The sequence below is a fragment of the Gymnoscopelus microlampas genome (assembly GCF_963454915.1).
Source record: "Gymnoscopelus microlampas genome assembly, chromosome: 2".
In the NCBI taxonomy this organism is placed as follows: Eukaryota; Metazoa; Chordata; class Actinopteri; order Myctophiformes; family Myctophidae; genus Gymnoscopelus; species Gymnoscopelus microlampas.
In genome coordinates, this window is record NC_139939.1 from 36,603,012 (window position 1) to 36,618,960 (window position 15,949).

The following is a 15,949-nucleotide window of genomic DNA, read 5'->3' on the forward strand; positions in this document are numbered from 1 at the left end:
CTATTTCTCAAACCCACTCACTCTATCCGTCTCCTGCTGTGTCAGTCACATGTGCGCACAGAGCAACGGCCACTCACATATGACTGCCTTGGAGCCTTCGGGCCATTGTATTTGGTTGCATGCAGGAGTCGTGCACCGGAAATAGCTGAGCTACAAACTCGCAGCATGGCATGCTGTGACATGTTGTGAGCTTGTAGATCTGCTATTTTCAGTATGCAACATCAGCACACAACTAAGTATAAATCAGGCTTCTGTAAACACAGTGAGTGAGAGGGCAAGAGAAGCAACAGAGGAGAACATACAAAGTCAAAAGTTGCTTTTGTACTGTACCAAATCGATGGTTGGCATACAGTATAATTTCTACAATGGTTACATAGGTACTGTACTTATAAGCTACAGTAGTTGACTCACCATTCGCCAACAAGGACCCCATTGTACGTTGACAAAGACTCAACTGGCCAGAGTAAGAATCACTACTTACTGTAACACTACCATGAAAATCCCTGGATAGCAGAACATTTATTTTCAGTACATAGTACATTGCTTTAGTTTTTCCAGTGTTTTTCTCCATGTTTCAATAAATGTGTGTGTGTGTGTGTGTGTGTGTGTGTGTGTGTGTGTGTGTGTGTGTGTGTGTGTGTGTGTGTGTGTGTGTGTGTGTGTGTGTGTGTGTGTGTGTGTGTGTGTGTGTGTGTGTGTGTGTGTGTGTGTGTGTGTGTGTATATATATATATATACTGTATATGACGAATGATCGCGTAGCCTACATAAGAGAGAAGTGTCCAGCAATAGTGGACAAGAGCTAAGATAAGGGGTAGAAAAATAAAGTAATAATTAACTGAGAGGTGACATCCCGAATCAGGTGCACCATGACGACAATAACAGCAGTAAATTAAGATATGGTTTCACTGGAAACATTTGGCTTACCGTAAGTTATAAACCGATAGGATTACCTCACTAAGCATAAGGGCGTCCACATGATGTCCTTTTACCTTATGAGGAGGCAGACAACCCGAAACTGAGAGGTGAAGTCACATGGCATATTTTGAGCTCCTATTTTATGGCCTTAGGGCAAATGTTGGACTATAAAAACAAATCAATGCAGATAAGAGACATTTCATCCACAACACATGTGACATGTATTTGGTCTCAGCCAGCCAGTCTAGCTATGCAGTCCTGTCAGTCTGTAATTCATTTGACATTTGATTGTAAGGCTGTAGATGTTTTGTTCCAGTTGTATGGTAGTCTAAGTATTGTATGCCCCTTTATGCTCATCTGGGATGGGGTGAAGAAAAGCATGTTGTTTGGCTCAACATAAAAACACAGACACCTGCTGTTTGTTGCATTGAGAACTAGATGGTGTAAATTATGTCGGGTTCACACTGCAAGATTTTAGCTCTGATTATCCTGTCGCCGACCATTGTACACTTTCAGATGGTTGCTCGACTGACAATAAATTGTTTTACTTAATAGTTTTGGACCGCGATGGAGGCCGTCCAAGTTATGTACTGATAGGCACAGACTCGTAAATCATGTTTTGGGTTGAGCGTTTGCCCCAACTTTCATCAACCCACAGAATAACGACAAAACAGTCAGTATCTCACCTACTTCGACCAATCAATAGTCTGATTAAACGTGATAATGTCCCATTCAGTGCATTAACAGCATCCGAAGCTGGTGATTTCGTACTACCTTTTGAAATACTGGCCTAGGTACAATAGAGCGTGCCAACGCGTCGTCACCACGGGGGGGCGCGGCATAGTAGCGCAGACATGTTTGTTTTGGGCAATGTTAAGTCAACCTGGTTTTTACCCCTCAAAAATGTCCGCTGCTACCAAAAGACACTTGTTGACGCCCCCTTCAGGATTTTTGGCACGCTCTATAGAGCTGAAAATGATGTAGTCACAAATTCATCTTGAGGTTAGTTGAGAGATGTAGATTATGATCGGAATTAGAATCTTTTTTTTTCACCATACAGCCAGGATGTGGAAAGCATTGGTCTTTGTGCGGCATGATGGAATAGACCAGCTGTACATACACAGACTCCTAACAAAAAGCAAACAAATCATTATAATGGAGACAGAACTTAACAAACATCATTATTGTCCTGAACATTGCAAGTTGAGCAGATCGTCTAAATAGCATTAATTTATACATATATTAAATATGTAACACAAAAGTGCAAGATCACATGACGTGTAATAAGTTGATCGTTTGTCTGTTTCACTCCATTAGATAGCTGAAGTTCCATTTGATGACTTCTGGCCAAAACCAGTCATGACCACTTTCAGAGCTGTGTGGGTGTTCAAAATGCCTTCCGCCTCAGCCAAGGAACAACATGGTTGAAAAGACAGCATAAAACCACAGGATGCTCAGGCAGAACATTTTATGAGGTCATGTAAAGAGTCAATTATATGAAATCCGGTTTGTCAAAGAATCTATTTTATTGATGGCTTTCATTTGGACCTAAGCTTAGTGTGATAAAGTATAATGCTGGACATGTTTTTTTCTGAATAGTTTCCTTTAGTTTAAATAACCCCAAACTTCCTAGATCAGGCTATGTATTTCAAAAGAAAATTCTTTGAATTACGGGAATATACAGTATTGTAGATCTTCTACTTTTGATGCGTTTGTGTGATGCTCTAGTATGATCATGTAGGGTGTTATTTTACGGGAAAAAAACACAAAAAGTTAAAATATGGAGATGATGTTTTTATGCATTAATCTGGATAAGAGTGTTTGACGTATGACTTTATACAGGAAATGTTTTAGCATACTGCCCTTTGCTAATCAGTGCCTTCAGGCCAGGGGAGTCACCTGAAACAGACCGCCTGCCAGGTCAATGTTTGGTTTCTGTCTGGTCCAGGAGCCAAGTCAACTTTGAGGTTTCCTGTGTCACTTTGGGCGCGGAGTAAGTTAATCTGCTGCTTAGTGAAACCTGCTTCACACACTGTGTGCTACTACAGGCTATGCACACACAATGCCTTCTGTCTATGTATTCCTGTTAAGTGTGTGTGTGTGCGTGTGTGTGTGTGTGTGTGTGTGTGTGTGTGTGTGTGTGTGTGTGTGTGTGTGTGTGTGTGTGTGTGTGTGTGTGTGTGTGTGTGTGTGTGTGTGTGTGTGTGTGTGTGTGTGTGTGTGTGTGTGTGTGTGTGTGCGGGGGCTAATGGACTTGAGACAGCTAGTGACTCAGCGGATGTTCAGTGTGGTCTTATCCTGACAATATGGCCAATCCATTGCAAAATAATGCCGGAACTCTGCAGCCGGAAGAATACAAAACAGGGGAGTTCAAGTTCAAGTAATTTGTCATTCAGCCATATAAATGCAGATGAATGATAAGATGTTTCTCCAGGTTCAGTGTTGTTTACAACACTTGAGCGGGGGAAGTGGTCAGCGTGGGTTCTCCTACAGTCAGTGATGAAAACCTTGGTCTTCTATTGAGCAACAGGTTGTTCTCGGTGAACCAGGTTGTCAGTTGCTGATCCTCCTGCCTGTATGCTGACTCCTCATTGCTGGTGATGCAGCCCACTATACTGGCGTGTCGCGTCAAACTTATAGCTGTAGTTGGAGATGTATCTGGCACTGCAGTCTAGCCGAGCAGTCGTATGTCATGAGGGTGAACAGCAGGAGGATGAGCACACATCCCTGGGGGTCTGGAACTGGAGCTGTCCCCCAATGCAAACCATCTGAGGTCTCTTGGTTAACTTAGGATGTGCAGAATCCAGTTGCAGAGGTGGGGGTGTTCACAGGCACCGGATCAGAATATTTCTGAAGCAGCTGAGGATGAGAGTTAATCAATGAGGGGCTTTCTGTTAAACAGGCTTATCTGTAGTCAGTTTTTAAAAAAAAACACATTTTTATCATTCATTTTAATTGTATTTTTAATATCAGTCACACGCCACGCCATTCAGCAGAGAGGTTGCTGACTGTGTGCAGTGCACTGAGGTGATTCTGGAACAATTCTTTTTCAAAATATTATAAATTATAAATAATTATCATCAAAAACAATTAAATGTTTAGGAAAGGTCTGCAGACAATTTCTTATATAATTGGTTTGAAAGCCATAGTGTTTTTTTCTTCCCAGCAATAATTTAGTCACTTCCTTCAGGACTTATATTCACATGATTTATTTAACCCATTTAAACAAGGAAAGCATCTTTGTCATTTTAGTTAAAACGTAAGCATCACAATCATTTTAACCACTTTAACCATTATTTTATACTTTGGTCATTCAAAAATAGCAGATATACAAGCTCATAGTGTGTCACTTCATGCTGCACTATGTGCTTGTAGATCTGCTATTTTTGAAAAATCTTGAACATTTGTGCAAATCTTTGAATATATGTATTTTTTTAAAGCCTACATTGTTAACTCAACATTTTTGCTTCTCGGGGTCCCTGGAACAAAATATTTTGCGATGGGGGTCGGTGGCCAAATACATATCATTTTGGGGGTCCTTGACATGATATAGTTTTGAGAACCACTGATATAGCAACATAGGTTAGGATTTAAAAGACATTTGTAGAGTCGGCCTCAGGTCTTAATGGGTTAAATTGAATTATTGTTGTAGCAGCAGTAATTAATATATATTTTAAATCATTGATAAGGAACTTGTATCAAGATGTACATAGGTCACACTGGACCATTTACAATAGAACAGCATGCGAGTGACGGTGAGCCATCACGAGTTATCTCAGATGATTGCTTATAAAAGTGTGATACAAAGATATCAAAAAGCACATTTGCTACTTTCGTTTTATTTTTTTTATTGTTTTATAATTTTTTATCTGATTTTGCCCCTGGTATTCTGGGAGGCTTGATAAGAAGACAGCATTTTATTGTTTGATTTGTTTATAGCATCACAGCTGACAGTAATTACGTTTTAAATTATCTTTTTTATCACTAGCATAGCCTACCATAACTGTTTCTCTGTCACTGGACTGTTGGTATGATAAATGGTCAGCATTTCTACAGAGCCAATCATGCAAGGCACCAACCTGCTCACCGGGAGCAGGTGGGGATTCAGTGTCTTGCTCAAAGACACTTCAACACGATGCTATAGGGAATTGAACCGATCTAATTCCTGAGCCACTGTCACCCTGGTATTAGCCTACATATAAAACTGCTGCATTGGTGGTTTGTGGGGCTGACAGCAAAGCCTAGTATTGATTTGACCTTTGCAATGTATTACATCATAACGAAGGCCACGTGTCCTGTGTTTGCAGTTGTGGAAAGTAACTAAGTACATTTACTGAAGTACTGTACTTAAGTAAAACTTTGAGGTAATTGTACTTTACTTGAGTATTTCCAATTTCCAATACTTTTACTTTTACTCCACTACATCTCAGAGGCAAATATTGTACTTTTACTCCACTACAATTATTTGAAAACTTTAGTCACTAGTTACTTTTCAGATATAAATTATGATATTATGAAACATACATTAACCACTTTAGCCCTATTTTATACAGAGGCTATTTGAAAATAGCCGATCTACAAGCTCACAACGCGTCGCATCGCGACGCTTTGTGAGCTTGTAGATCTGCTATTTTCAAACATTTTAGTACTTTTACTTTTGGTACTTTAAGTACATTTTGATGCCAATACTTTTACTCAAGTAAATTTTGAATTCTGGATTTTTACTTGTAACAAAGTATTTCTATATTGCAGAATTGGTACTTTTACTTAAGTAAATAATTTCAGTACTTTTCCCACCACTGTGTGTTTGTAAGTGCACTTTAGCAAGACACTGAACCATTCCAGGATTCACTGAGGTAACTTAGCATACACTGAGATACTTACAGTAAGCACGCCCTTTTAACGCCTAAAGTGGAAATGTAGATGTACTGTAAATATACATTTTATGTCAAATTGGCACTGACACCATATTTTAAGCAAAATCTCAGACATGCCTAGATCAGTGGTTCTCAAACTTTTTCATGTCAAGGACCCCCAAATTGACACTTATTAGCCCGCGGACCCCCATTTCAAAAGGTATGCCAGGGACCCCCATAAGAGAAGATTTTTTACGGCTCTAGCAGTGATTCTCAACCATTTTAATTTCAAGAACCCCCAGTTTGATATGCATTAGGGCAACAGACCCCCATTTAATGGCATTTCTATCACTTGGACCGCAATTTATATCGTAAAATATATGTCAATTTAACTCTGAGAGTGTACAAATGGAACCAAATGGACCCGTTATGGGTCCATTTGGTTCCATTTGTACACTCTCAGAGTTACAGACCCATAAGGGTCCATTTGGTGCCTAATCTATCATTTAGCTGGGGACCCCCTGGAACTCCCTCAAGGACCCCTGGGGGTCCCCGGACCCCACTTTGAGAACCAATGGCCTAGATTATATGTGGCGGCATCAGTGATACAAGGGCACTTTGTGTGTTATGGCACCACCAGGTGGCAGTATTGAACTTAAACTGAGACTGTCTCCGTGATGAGATGTTAATTAGTTTCCATTCTTTACCTGTCCTGCAGGTACTGTACACATGCAGATAACCCTCATGGAATTAGCCCGGTTTATTTTACACACATGTAACAGTTTTTTTAATGCACATAATATCACAAATGTTATGTCTTTCACAATCTCTTAATCTTATACAAGTTTGTACGCACGCACGCACGCACGCACGCACGCACGCACGCACGCACGCACGCACGCACACACACACACACACACACACACACACACACACACACACACACACACACACACACACACACACACACACACACACACAGTTTTTGGAGCTTGGGCTCCAAATGATCAATGATGCAAAACAGAGACAGAATAGCACTGAATAAACTTCTGAAGATTCTATTTGTCATCCTGGTGACATATTTTTATATATTTCCTATTCCATATTATGTACAGCTCAGTGACGCACCAGATGGGATATTGGACCAACGTTGCACCTGTAACTATATTCGATCATGTGGAAGTAATTCTACAAAAGTGTCATGCGATTCACGTCTATCGTTGATGTCGGGTGGAAGTGGATGTCCAAAACCATTACTTTTCAGGAAATTGAAACAAGAACCCGCGTGTTTCAATGGATCCAATGTAGTTATTATTTAGTCACTTGACCTCTTGTAATTTTCATTGGTTCAATATTTATGAAACCCACAATACCCACCAATTTCACTGTCATTGTAAAAGAAAAACTTAAATAGTGAAAATACAAGCTCACAGTGTGACGTGTTGTGAGCTTGTAGACCTGCTTTTGCTACTTTTGCCCGATAGCAACGCTATATGCTTCTGTATCATTTGTCTTACAACAACCCCCACCCAACTGTTGGCCCAAGAGGAATACAAAACAAACAATCAAATACAGTATTTTCAAATACTACACCCAAGTCTGGAGCTGAATATTACAATATTTTTTGATCTGATTAGAATGCTTTTAGAATACTTTCATTGGCAGTTTAAAAAAGTCACAACAATGTCACCATTTAAAAAACGCCAACGTGGATACACAAAAAAAGCCAAAGCTGGTTTCCATTGTAGTCCACTTTGAGACATAGAACAACCCGCAACAAACTGTACAAACACAGCATTTTACATTCTTTGATTTATTTGCGACAGAGAGAGAGAGAGAGAGAACAGGTGGGAGAGAAGGGATGACATGCAGCAAAGAGCCTTGGACTAGATGTAGGGATGACTACAGCATTATTTATGTCAGTGGTTCTCAGACATTTTCAAATTGATTTGGCCCCAGACCCCCATCTGAAAAGAGAACATTTGTGTTTTTAAATATTTGCTAAATTTGGGTTAAGGTTTTCAGATTTTACTTTGAAAAATAGCAGATCTACCAGCTCACGGCATGGCGGTGCGTTGTACTTGTGAGCTTGTAAATCGGCTATCTTCGAATAGCCAATAGTATTAGCTTGGGACCCCTTCAAGGACCACTGGGGGTCCCGAGACCCCACTTTGAGAACCACAAATTTATGTGGTACTGTATGCACTCTCACCAGGTGATACAGTGGCTCTACTTAAGTAGCATTTGAATCCAATCCACAGTTTGCAAATCTGAATCTCACTGTGTCATTGTTTGTTTGTTTGTTTGTTTGTTCATTCATTCATTCATTATGCGGTGGAAGTAGCTCAAGAGCAAGAGTGGTTGTCTTCGAATTGGAAGGTTACTGGCAGTATAGTGGAAAAAATACAAAATACATTTTTTTTACTTAGTAAAAGTATCAATAACGCAATATAGAAATACTCTGTTACAAGTAAAAGTCCTGAATTAAAAATATACTTTTGTAAATGTCAAAATCAAAATGTACTTAAAGTACCAAAAGTAGAAAGTACTCATTATGCAGAAGGTCCCATTTCACATGTTTTCAAATGTATAAAATGCATAAAAAGCCTTAGAAAATAGCAGATCTGCGACGCATTGTGAGAATCGACTATTTTCAAATGGCCGAAATGTATAGGGCTGAAGTGGTTAATGTGTGTTTTGTTATAATAATCAAAATCTACAAAGTAACTAGTTTCCAAATAATTGTAGTGGAGTAAAAGTATAATATTTACCTGTGAGATGTAGTGGTGTAGAAGTAAAAGTAAAACAAATACCTCAAAATTCTACTTAATGTACAGTACTTGAGTAAATGTACTTTACACCACTCCACTGGTTACTGGTTTGATACCCGGCCGGCTCTTTCTGGCTTCATGTCCTGAAGACAGAGTGAATGGGTGAATGTAAAGCACTTTGTAAAGCACTTTGGATATGGCTGCTAAATGCACCATTTACATTTTCATTCGTTCATTCATGACTCTATATCTCACTGTGAAAGATTCACAGGCTCATACCTGTCCACTGAACAACATAACAGAATCTACCCACAAAAGTGGTGGTGTTGGTCTTTACTGAGACATTTAATTGGAGAGATGGTAGAAAGGAGAGAGATTAAAACGGAAGCTTTTCACTGAGAAGACAAGAGAGAGAGAGAGAGAGAGAGAGAGAGAGAGACAGAGAGAGAGAGAGAGAGAGAGAGAGAGAGAGAGAGACTGCTGTGGCGTTGTGGTGGTCTGTGTTGCTCCCAGTCAGATAATGTGTGCAGTCTTCACACACACACACACACACACACACACACACACACACACACACACACACACACACACACACACACACACACACACACACACACACACACACACACACACACACACACACACACACACACACACACACACACACGCACCAGCACACAGACCAACAGCATCCCTGCGGGCAATATGAGCCGTCTGGGGAGGGTGGAGGGGTGAAACCAGAGAGATGGTGCAGTCACTGGCCCATGTAATAGAACGATAGTGGAGAACGTGCAAGCGTGGATGGACGCGCACACATGCACGCATGCATATGTGTGCGCACACGCACACACACACACACACACACACACACACACACACACACACACACACACACACACACACACACACACACACACACACACACACACACACACACACACACACACACACACATACACACACACATATCCATACACAGACACATATTTTATATACATGCATGCCTGGACGGACACACACACACACACACACACACACACACACACACACACACACACACACACACACACACACACACACACACACACACACACACACACACACACACACACACACACACACACACACACACACTCAGTAACGAACACTCAGATACACACAAACACAGATAGGAAGACGCTGTAACACACAAATACACATTCAATACATACACCCGCAACAGTGTTTGACTTTGTTCTTATAAGCGGAATGCTGAGCAGTTGGCAACTCTAATAGTGGAGTTATCTACTATCTTGATTGCTTAATTTTTCTTTTCTTTTGTTTGCTTCTTGAGGTTTTCATTGTTTTGTTGATGAAAACACAAAAAGATTTTAGCTGTGTTAATGCTATAATACAATTCTCCATCACAAACCTTCTGGCAGGATTATAGTAACATTAATAACGAACAACATGAACATATATACCGTGTTATGTATCATAGGTTATGTCACATGCCTGTGTATACACATCACTAATTGTGAACTTTATCTTCACAGCGGTGATATACTTTGAAAAACTAACCTTCCCACATGCACATGATGACGAACACACCATGGCTCTTTGATGAAATAATTACCAGCATGCACACTGACTGCAGTTGATTCCACACAGCACACACAGAGCTGCAGTGCACACACACACAGGATTATGGGGGGACTTGTGAATACATGTAGTGACTATTTACCATGCCCTCAGGATGGTAATTCCTCTGCTGGAATTACCACCAACCGGCCTGTCTTCAGGGAACTTCCTGTCATCATCATGTGACCGGACTGACTGTCTCCAAGAGGTCTGGGCCCGAAACACCTGTTGTCAGCAGTGGTGGAAAGTAACACAGTAAGTAATAAGTCATAACTTACATTTAAGTACTGTACTCGAAGTACAATTATGAGGTATTTTTTACTTTTCTTAAGTAGTACTTTAAACTTTAGTTACAAGTACATTTCAGATTTGAGATTATTATTACAAAACGTACATGAACCAATCAATCCATATTTTAAACTCCATCTATTCAAAAATAGCAGATCTCCAAGCTCACAATGTGTTGTGTTGCTTGTAGATCTGCTATTTTCAAAATATTTTGACAATTGACAATGTTTCCAAAAAGTTGTGAAATAGGACATTCACAATGAGTTTGACTTTGGTACTGTAAGCATATTTTGATGGGAATACTTTTATACTTGTACTCAATGTAAAGGAAGTATTCGCACATCCACTTCATTCGGATGCAGGTGCGTTGCACAATGAAAACTGAAGCAAACATGAAAAAAATATTTTCATGAACAAAAAAATCCAGCTCACTGCTCTTGCAGGATTTTTTGTTCATGAAAGTACTTTTATTCAAGAAATCTTTTTGAATACAGGACTTACTTGACTAACAGAGTACATTGTGATAACGCTACTTTTACTTCTGAGTACTACTTCCACCACGGGTTGTCAGGAAGCAGGTTGAGAGGAGGGGGGGAGAGGAGGGAGGGAGAAATGAAAGGAGGGAGGGCTGAATGTCTCTCATTTTGAACTGGACTCTAGCACATGCATGTATTTTACGTATTGTAGCCAACAGCATTGTATAGATTACAGACCAACAGAGATGGCAGTCTCATTGGAAAGTCCTGTTGTGGGGAACAGGCACAGGGTGTGTTATAATATGAACTGGGTTGAACCGGGAAAGCATATGTGTCACTTTAGATTTTAACCACTCTAACCATTTATACTTTGGCTATTCAAAAACAGCAGATATACAGATCTGCTATTCTCGAGACATTTTGAAAATTGACGCAAAGCTTTGAATATAGTATATATTTTAACATTTTTAACTCAAATCTTTGCTTCTGGGGTCCCTGGAACAAAATAGTGTATATATTATTATATACACCTTGGCATTATTTTGCTCTAAAACTCTTATGTATACTGTATAATAAACGTGTTCTGTCTCTCTCACACACAGACACAAAGTAGACATTTTGTGTATGCATGTCAGCCCCTCTCCTTCATTTGTCAGATCTAAATGTCCTTATCAAATCCACTCTCTGAGTTCATTCACAACACAAGATCCAATTGTCTACACTGAAGCATTCTCGCTGTAACACTGTGCGAAAACCAGAGAAACTTGACACGGTGCATGTGAAAGCCATACTCTGCAAGATCGGTGAAATCCAAACACATCAGTAAATCCACTTTGCAGACAATGCACAAAAACGCTATACAGTCCAGCCATTCCCAACCTTTTCTGGATCAGGACCCACTTGAAAATCTTGAAAGCGTATCGGCTACCACGTTAAGTGGTCTGATGGGTGGGCTGTGTGCTTTGTCAGAGCCCGTTGATTTTAATGGTCAATCAATCGATTGTGTTCTGACTTGGATCGATCGAACCAATCTCTAGTAGGCTGTACTTTAAGTTCCTATTTATCGGTCATGAAAACAAAAGTTTAAAGGTTTTTAAAAAAAACATGTCATTTTCTTAAAATATCAATGTTATATTGTCACTGAAATCTTAGTGTTTACCAATTATTTTGGGGCCCACTTGCAATATCCCTATGGCCCACCAGTGGGAATCACTGCTCTCACCTCTGTCCCTGCCAAGTGGCCTGCTATGCCCATTGACTGTCCACAAACCTGAAGTCTCGGGCCTGGCGGGCTAGCCTCAGCCACTAGATGGCACTGTGCTGACGGCCATCTCCCCAGAGCACACTGACCTTATTCCCTATCTATCTAATTACACATTAGACCTGTAATATGCCATTCCACAGCCATGGGTCTCAGATGAATGGTTTCCACCCTCCCTTCCTCATCTTTCTCTCCTCCTATCCTTCCCACCCTCCTCCCTCCTCCCGCCTCCTCCTTCCCATCTTCGCACTGTTCCGGCCAGCTTCCCTCAATTACTGTCATGGGCAGGCCACACAACACTTGGGAGGTTTCTGCAGGGAGGGAGGGGAGCAGGAGGACATACATACGAATGCGATGAGGGGAGGTGACAGTAGTAGACACACCACCACAGCATATATGTTTACAGGTGTGTGTGTGTGTGTGTGTGTGTGTGTGTGTGTGTGTGTGTGTGTGTGTGTGTGTGTGTGTGTGTGTGTGTGTGTGTGTGTGTGTGTGTGTGTGTGTGTGTGTGTGTGTGTGTGTGTGTGTGTGTGTGTGTGTGTGTGTGTGTGTGTGTGTGTGTGTGTGTGTGTGTGTGTGTGTGCGCGCGTGCGTGTGTGTGTGTGTGTGTTTGCTCTGACGTGTGATATGCCTATGGGGCCGATTGCCTGTCACACTGCCGTGACTGTTGTAGCGTCTGCGTGGCAATGACAGCGGTTTGACATTTGTGAAGGATAAACGTATTTTCGTTTTGGAATGCTGTTATTAAGCCATCTACTAGCCCCGATGCGAACAAAATATATCAACACCGGCAGTAATGATTGTTAGATTTATACATTCGTAGTCATAGATTTTGTAATTATTAGATTTATTTTTATGACATATTAAGTCTTGCTCGATGCACAGCGACGGGACAGGTCGAAGAGACAGAGGAGGTGACATGTAACAGAGGTCATGTGTCGGACTTGAACCCTCAATGTTGCTTACGCACGGTGTGCTCCACAGCTCGCTGATCCACCGGTGCACTCAGTTGCTGCTGTATTTACACAAAGCTGTCATTACAGAGTATGGGCTTATTTTGTTTAACGCAATGTATGTGGGTGATTCACTGTTTTTCCACAATTTTCTTTTTCTTTTTGTTGCAACAGACAGTAGGAGAGCTGATCGAGAGAGACAGCATATGTATGGCATATAGGAGGATATAATACCACGGTGCGATTTGATCCTAGGCCACCTAAGGTAGTACATGTTGCTCCAGAGACAGGACTTATCTTGTGGCATGTTTTTTTGTGTTTTGAAAAAAAAGGAAAGTGGATGCTCGGGTAAAACAGGGGAAAAGTACCTGCCCACCAACGTGGAGACTGGGGTTCGATTCCTCAATGGTGCGTATTAAGGCTTGGCCGGGCGCTGCAACATACACAAATGGCTGTGTTCGCAGGTGGGAAGCCAGTGGGGGAGGGCGCTCTCTGGCGCTGCACTAGTGACTCGGTAAGAGACCTTTGTTAATCCTGCAGGGGAAATAAAGTTTCAGCTTCACCCAGCTGATGGCTGCTCAGGTTGTGATTAGTACTCGGGGGGCTGTTAGGAGTTAAGTGTTTTGCTCAGGGACACTTCAACACATTACTTTCTGCTTACCAGACGGCATCTCTAACCACTAGGTTATGGCCGCCTGTCAGGAAGCCTGTTCAGCTGGCAGTGGAATTAGGAGAGTTAGCGTGTTCCTCCTCATACCTTATGCCCTCCCGGTGAAACTCCTCACTTTCAGGTGAAAACAAGCAGCTGTATCAGAGGAAACATGTTGGTTGTCTTCTACACCCTCCCCAGACCAGCATTAGGGGTTGGCACGGAAGTGACGGGCACAATACACATGGGGGGAATTGGCATAATGACTAAATTGGTGTTAGAGATGGCATTCCATAGGAGTTATAGTGTTTTTATTTATTGAGACAAACAGTAGCTGTTTTTGAAAAAAGGAAAATAGGCAAGCACTTTGCATTTGTTTGAATCGTTACTGTATGTCTTTATCCTGTGCTTCACAATAAAGATGTTTGAAAGAAGAGACAAACAGTAGCAAACCTGAGACGGAGACTGTATAAGTGAACGACACAGGTATAATAGATAGATTCTTTTATATGAAAATTCAGTGCTCGCTCAGGTATTTATTGTGTGATTTCCTGTCCTGTTGGCTGCTTGATGCGGAATGAATTTCCGCAAGGACAAATAAAGAATCTATCTATTATGTGAATGACACAGTAGAAGAAAAGGCTCTGGATAGGGACTTCATCTTAGGCTCAGAGGCGCATCTCCATACTCTTGAGACAGGGGTCAGGGCTAGGTATCATCGTGCATTTTTATGGATAGACGGATAGATGGATAGATGGATGGATTTGTTATGGAAAAAAATGGCATCACTTTTATACGTTTTATGAAAGCATCAAGTGGTTGTCGTTCTTTTTCTAATAAGACACCACATTCAATTGATTTCCCCTTATACGCCAACCAAACTAGCAGAAAACCTGAAAGCCTTAGTCAGTACTGAGGGAAGAAAAGGTTAGGCCTTATCCATGCTTGAATGTGACTTGTGTGCTGTCTACGTATAGTGTGTCTACGTACTGTGTGTGTGTGTGTGTGTGTGTGTGTGTGTGTGTGTGTGTGTGTGTGTGTGTGTGTGTGTGTGTGTGTGTGTGTGTGTGTGTGTGTGTGTGCGTGCGTACACACTTGCGTGCGTGCGTGTGTGCGTGTACTTGTATTACCATACTTACGAGGGCCAAATGTCCCCACAAGTATAATTAAATGTGAGAAATAGACTAAGGACAATCAACCAGATGATTCTTCCCTTCATTGCAACCCTCCTCCAGCGCCTCAGACATGAAATCCCTTATTTCCCGTCCATGAATGGGAGTAATTGAATCATTTGACACAAATGATACACATCATCAGGCTCACTGGCGGAGGTCTTCACACAGATTTGGGGTTGGAAGGGTGTCCTATTAGGTTGGAGGACTGATTTGTTATTGTCAATCCCCTGGTCAAAGTGTCAGCCGAGGTGCCCCTGAGCAATACCCAGAACTGAACTCCTCTCTGCCTTGTTCATTCTTTGGTCTGGTATGCTGTGTGTATTCACATGTGAAATGTAAATATAATGATGTTTGGAATCAAAGCTAGCTAATTTATGAACCTGATGCATCCAGCGCAAATGTCATTCTTGTATTAGTCTGGCGACGTCAGGCTTCATTCTGTGTTGCATTTCTGTTAACAGACATAACAGCAAGACAGAAAATATACTTTATGGAAATACAGCTAAACTCCAATGCTTTGCTTGAGTGGGAGCAAGAGTATAGAATAGGCTGAAATTCCTTGATCATCAGCATTACGTAACGTACAACTTCTGGGGAGTACTCTGGGTCAAAGTCAATGCCCTGATAATTTATAAGTGCCACCAGCCAATGTGTGCCTTCCTATTTGGCTTAACTGGAATCTGAGTTACACAGCCCTCGGATTAGCTGACCTGAAAATTGATTTCAGAAAAGTTTTGACTACAAGCACTATCCACAATGTGCAAATCACTTATAACAAACATGATGATGACTTTATTATAACCTTCCCATCCACTGTTACCAGATGAATAACAGCTTATGGGTTATTCATGCATTACAATTCATATCCGGTCAGGCCAGCTTGTTTGACACTTCAGTGCCCTGGCCTACTTGAATGTGCTGTGCTTTGACTTGAATCTGCTGTGCTCATACTGGAATCTGAATTTGCTGTCTTCGGAACCTTA

The 15,949-nt window shown here is 41.2% G+C and overlaps 1 protein-coding gene across 1 annotated transcript in view; it reads left to right on the forward strand.

Moving 5' to 3' along the window:
• Positions 1-9,011: 9,011 nt before the first annotated feature.
• The window catches only part of npnta (nephronectin a), a 491,735-nt gene continuing 484,797 nt past the window's right edge, over positions 9,012-15,949 (forward strand). Inside the window, exon 1 of the mRNA XM_084078173.1 lies at positions 9,012-9,026. The gene's annotated coding sequence lies outside the window, so the exon portion shown is untranslated. The remainder of the gene's footprint in view (positions 9,027-15,949) is intronic.